At 37.8% G+C, this 6,653-nt stretch overlaps 1 protein-coding gene across 2 annotated transcripts in view; it reads left to right on the forward strand.

Moving 5' to 3' along the window:
• Cntn5 (contactin 5) overlaps positions 1 to 6,653 on the forward strand; it is a 1,025,091-nt gene that overhangs the window by 893,241 nt on the left and 125,197 nt on the right. The window lies entirely within an intron of this gene.

Here is a 6,653-nt window from a genome sequence, read left to right on the forward strand (position 1 = left end):
CTCTCTCTCTCTCTCTCTCTCTCTCTCTCTCTCTCTCTCTCTCTCTCCCAATAGATAAAATGATGTCATACTTTTCCAAGCTCTGTAATGAACTTTAAATTGGAGTAACAAGTTTAAAAGGCTGTAGAGTTCCAAACCATAGTGTATTGACTCTGCTTTACAGTTTACCCTTACAGTATTCTTTGCCTACCTAATACATTCACAATTCTTGTCTAAACACATGAGGGATAAAGATAAAATCACTGATCCCAGTCTTTAGAAAAGATATAGATTATATAGACCACTAATTAACTCAAGGAAAATATGACATTGAAAAACCCCACTTGTGACTGGGGTGGGGGTGCATGCATATAACCCTAGCACTCAGGAGCTAAGGCTGAAGAGTTATCCATTGGAGGCTTGCCTCTGTCATTTACTGAGATACTATTTAAAGAGTTGAAAGAAAATTAATTGCTAATTTTTATCATAGTCAAATGTTGTTGGAAACCAGACAAGAAATATTAATACACCCTTTCATTCTTGTAGATATAAATAAGAAAATTAGTTGACCATCTATTATTCACCAATCATTAAGCTGTACAGATGCTATTGATTCTCAGAACAACCATGCTAATTCATGTGACTTCATGCTGTGTGCTCTACACGATCCTGAGCTTATAGGTCAGGGTTAGGACAGAAAATATAATCAAGGTGGGAGAAAGAAAACTGCATGTGAGTTGACCACTAGTGGATGAATGCACTTAAGCTAAGTAGTATGTGCTCTTCTTTGAGTATTAATGTGTACACCGACCCTTCCACAATAGGGAACTCACACACTTCCAAGGGAGCCATTCCATTACCAGTCAGACCAGAATGCTAGAAAACTGGAGAGGATTTTACTTCACTTTATTTTTCTCTCATTTTTAAAATTAGTTCTTTCAGAATATCGTACAGCATGTTTTGTTCATATTAACTCCCTCTCCCTACTCCCCATAGATCCACAACTATGGGGAGTATACCCAATTGTGTATCCTCTGTTTTATTTTGTTTTTTTTTCCCCACTAAGTCCAGTTTGTGCTGTCAATATACTCTTAAGTACGTGACCTTCCTCTGAAACATAATTAACCTACCTGTCCCTCCATCTCCCACAACTACAGATTGCCAAAGCTCCTTAGGTGTGATACTGGGAGAGGTGATTTTAATGACCCATTTTTCAAGTCTAAGAATCATAAGCATGTCTAATTAATATCCATGGGTTTTGCACAGTTTAGGTGAATAAAAGCAAGCCAGAATATAAAACCTTGTAATGTCTTGAGGGTTTGCCTCAGACTAAAGCTCTCACCATGTCTGGTTCACCATTACAGATGCATCTGCTCTTAGTTTACCTTTAGGGGATGGGTATCTTTCCTGAGGAGTGATAGTTTCAGAACGGAATGATTGTGTGATCGGATCATTCCATTTCTGAGAAGTGCATCTAGAGTCAAAGTCAATGAGCTTCTTGGACGCACTGTTGAGGACTGCAGTGCATTAGGAGAGACCAGAGGCTTCTACTGTAGCTTCGTCAAATCCGCATGTGGAAGTCCTGGGAGACTGCACCACTAATCAGCACTCTGATCACCTGTAGCAGACCAGTTCAAGACGCACATTGTCTCTGGCTCCTTCTGACCATTAGGAATATGTACAGCTTTCTGCTCTCTTCAACAATCTCTTGACTGTTACGTATTTGCCTCATATCAGCTTTGTCTCATCCCTTACAAAGTGTTTAAATAGGATAGGACATCAAGCAACCACCCACCAAAGTTCTAGGCAGCAGACATGGAAAGTGAGCATTTCTAAAGGCCACAAGAGAGGAAGTTTATTCTTCCGTCTTTTGTTAAGATGTAGTGCCTTGTCACAGTAGGTATCAGTCTCCCCAGCCCCCACTATAGCACAAAATAGTAATGTCCATCTGTTTCAGTGTATATGAATATTTAATGAGATCACATACTAGCATCTGCTACTTCAATCTATGACTCAACAATTAATTTGTTTTGAACTCTGGAATAATAAAAGTTGAGTCTACCACATTGCTTTATCACTTTTTTTTTATCACGGTGCACCAAAGATGCCCACAGATGAGCCACTCCAGCAGCTCTTGTTGAATAACACACAAAACATGGCATGATGTATTTTCTCCATTTCACAGCTCCCTTATATCCGAAGTTCTAATGTCATCAATACTAAAAATAATTTCTTTTAGAACATGATTCCATGCAGAATAGTCTATTTCCTTTTTCCCTTTCTTCTTTGTAACTAATTTTGAGTAAAAAGAAAATAATCCTTCTAACACAATTTGGAGTTCAATGAAATGCTAACCTCTGCAAAAGTCTATAAATAGAATACTTTTTTTAACTTCTCAGTATATGAACTCCAGAGAGCAGTCTAGCCAGGATCACAGTAAGACAATAGCACCATGCTGATGATATAGAATATTCTACATAGCAGACAGGCTGTGACTCCTCACTTTTTAATTTTTTCAAATTTGATAAAAATCTTATGATAAATTCATCATATAGGACAAGATTGGCTTAGTCATCCAATTTAAAAGGGAAATCATGTACACAGTTTTTTCACTTAACTACAGTCCAACTGGGCCAGAGAGATAGTCTGGTGGCTAAAAATCCATCCTATTCAAGCATGAGCACCTGAGCACAGACAAAACAAACACAAATGAAAAATAAACAAAAAAAACCTCCAAAAGCAACAAGAAGAAAATCTAACAGGCATGAATAAAAACACCTAAAATCACAGCAATGGATGAATGCAGAATCAAGAGGATTGCCACCACCTTAGCTGACAGTGGCCAGCTCCAGTTTCAGTAGAGACTCTGTCCAAGGCAGTAACACTAAGTGTGACAGGGCAGGATACACAATGTCCTCCACTGGCCTGCACATGAGCCAGTACATACATGTGTACACACAGAGACATGGCATACTCATGCAACTCACATGCAACTCGTGGTATACACATGCAAACACATATGAATAAATAATACTCCATTAAAATAGACCTCCAAGTATGGTATTATACCAAGTGTCTTTGTCAAAGGCATAATTTCTGATGAGTTTGTCATTGTGATATGTTGCAACAGCACTACCATAATGTGAATAGTTACTAGTATCTCTGCAATGTTTTAATTATTAGTTTTGTTTGCTTGGTTTTGGTGCAGAGCAGAAATCAAGCTTTCTAATATGAAAGAAAGTCCTATTTGTAGACTTTGCCAGTCCTGGTCCTGTGGTCTCTGAAGGAAATGAATCAACTTTCTTCCAAGACTTTCCCCATGGATTTTTAGGTCATTAGTTAGGGGTAGTAAAAAGTGAGAAATGGAAACTCTCCCATTCTCTTTAATAAGATTTACTTGTGTAGATTGTAAACTCCAGATCTTTAACTCTCTCTATATTGTAAGTCCAAGCATTTATTTATAGAGACATAAATACTATGTGTATGGATAGATATACATAAATAGGGACAAATATAGATCCATGGTTCCCAAAGTTTTCTCCTTTGCTAGTTATTTTTCTATGACTTTATAGCTCAAACTGAATGTCTATAAATTTATAGTCTTCTTGGTTTGGTTGCTTTCCATGTGACCAAGTAATGAATTTACCTGGCAGTTCAGTGTCTTTGGAAATGTGGCTGAATGAATGGAAGGGGTTGTTGAAGCCATTGCTGGTGTGCGTGTGTTTCAGCTTTGACCCAGGTTTATACACAGGATGATGTTGTTGTTTTAACTTGCTTCCCATTTTTGCCTGATGTGCCAATTTTCACAATAAATAACTTAGACAAATTATTCATTTCAGAATTCATGCTAAACTTCTAATTTAATTTTTATGAAAATTCATGTTTGCATGCTAAAGAACAATCAACAAATTTTGATTATTGAACATCTTCTCCTTCACAATTCAACAGACTTGTCTTTCCAAGACAGTAAACTCTTTATAAATAACATATGTGCTATTACTTAAGAAATACTTATAGAAGCTAGTGGACTCCTTATAAGGTGACAACTCTCTCCTCACATCCAAGATTTCTTGTTGAAATTATGATCCAAATTACCATCATAGTCTACACTCACAGTCTCCTAGCATTCCAAGTTGCATACAGTAAATAAAACAGGATCAAGAACTGATCAAGAGGCTTGATTGACAAGTTGCTGATTTCCAAACATGTCTTTGTTTTCCCTCTTGCTTTTCTTTTCACCTCATGAGTCTGTTCAATTGAATCCACTTGGAGAACATTGTAATGTATTTCTACTGAAAACATTTATCCAAGGTAGTATGCCTTGTGGTGTGAGGTGTAGCTTCCACTTCAGTACTAAGGCCCTCCTTTCCCCCAAGAATTCTGGCAGCTAGCAGCTATGATTGCTGACTGACACTGGTGCTCCTCTCTGGGGACTGCCTTAATTCTAAAGAATATGTCCACAAACTTTCCACTCCCTAATGTGCTGAGTGTGTAGCAGCAATGAGTATGTAGGGCTATTATGAAGGTGAGTCCCCTGCCCCAAACAGGAACACATTAAAGGATTTGTTCAACCCCAGAGCTCCCTGTTGGGCTAGTTGAGACTCTAGTATAATCACATCACACTTGAACCTCCTCTTTGTTTAATCCTCTTTCCATCATATCTTCACAAGTGTTAATCCCCACAGAACTTCCATCAGAATCTCCAAGGCCAGCCCACTTCTCTTTTACCTGGCCTAAGGCAAATCCCATCACTAAAACAAAAACAAAAATAAGCAACCCACTCAACCCTGGAAACATGAGAGTCAGAAACTAAAAATACCTGCCGTCTACTAAGCACATCTGAGAAACAGCAATGTGTTAGACTTTTGAAATGTCATTTTACATCTCCCTGTAGAAAGTCTATAATATGATATAGGAAATTTTGATAGGAATTATAAAGCTCATGAAAATAAATGGCTTTCCCAAACATGAATAATTCCTGTGTATCAGACTCTTATTCAAGCTAGTAATACTATGCTACCAAACCTAGAAATTATCTAAAATTGATTAGTGAGATTATATTTTTCTTTACTATGTAACAAGGATAGCATTAAATTATATCATCTTGCAAATAATGTAGATAAATGATATTCCTGAAATTTGAGGACCTGTGAGTCAGTTATATTCATTTCTGGGAACACTTTTAGCAAGTTCATCTAGAATCCATTATTCCTCTTCAAAATACCACTTCTTCCTGTAATGATTTTAATGTGGATGCATAGTTTTATTTATACTGAGTTTTCCTTTTGTCATTAGATAAGGTATCATATATCCTCCTCAAACTCACTATACCCTAAAGGATAACCACAGGTAAGGTGGAGCTCACTAAACTGCTCTTCCTTCTGAGTACTGCATGATTGACACACCATCTGACTGTCTTTCCTTTACCTACTAAGTGCTAGAATTTCAGGTGCACTCTGCCATGTCTGCTTCTCAGTTTTCACTTTCTAATATCGGTATATTTTACTATCAAAAGCAATTTTCTGGTTCTTCATATAATGTGTAAATTATACATAAATATATATGAAATCATACATATATATGTAATATACATAAATATGTGTGTACATACACAAATTAATGTACAGAGAGAGAGAGAGAGAGAGAGAGAGAGAGAGAGAGAGAGAGAGAGAAGTCCTATTGATCAGATTCTTAAAAGCCTAATTGTTTCAGAATAAATTTAAAGGACTTTCCTTATACGGCCCAAACTACTAAAAGAAAGTTATACAAACTAAACTTAGTAGAGTTTATATGAGCATTGGATGGTGTGTCAATCATACAGTACTCGGAATAAAGAGAAGTTTAGTGAGCTCGACCTAGCAGAGACAGAACCAAAGTCCTGTATGCACAGGAATCGACCAGCTCCTTAGCTAGAGATACCTACATGGCTTCCTTAGGCTTGCAGTAACAGATTAGATGCCTATGATTGGTTAAAAACCTGCTGCTCTGACTGGGATCCAGGATATACTCTGATACACACTCAGACCTGCAGCCGGATACAAACTGTATGTTAGGAAACATATTAGATCTAAGAATTCAGGATAGAGAAGCAGCTCAGACCAAGTTTAATTTAGCAAAGCCCAAGCTGAAACATACCAGTAGAAGTATATATCAGGGAATTTTTAACCCTTCTTTTCTCCTATATGGCATTAATCTGATGCCTGCAATACTGAGAGCAAGAAGATTTCACTAATGCCATAAACGTAGACCAGGGCGGAGATGGTGTCTACAGCTTGACTGCCGTGGGCCTGAACAACTGGCATATTTGTTTCACAGCCACATTTTATCACCTAGGCTTCTTTGAGTCTGATTTCATGTTATTGTCAGGATGGACATTCCACATCTGATTTTCTCTTTCAAAGTTCAAACAGAAAAACTACAACTAGGCATCATTCTTCAACATGGCTTCTGAATACCTAGTGGTGTGTTTTGTAAAAAATAAAGAGAAGTAAACGAATATGTTTGGTGGATGTGTAGTCAGGAGTGAGGGAAGGGTGCTGCTGGGGGCCCATGCTGAGGCATTACTTCCCCCTGAGGGACCAGCCACAGGACAGAATTGGATAGAATAGAGCTTATTTGGGGTATGTGGAGGGGATTTGAGGGAGAGACAGAGAAAGGCAGAGAGAGAGAGAGAG

This window comes from Grammomys surdaster, unplaced genomic scaffold (genome assembly GCF_004785775.1).
Source record: "Grammomys surdaster isolate TR1022 unplaced genomic scaffold, NIH_TR_1.0 138, whole genome shotgun sequence".
NCBI lineage: Eukaryota > Metazoa > Chordata > Mammalia > Rodentia > Muridae > Grammomys > Grammomys surdaster.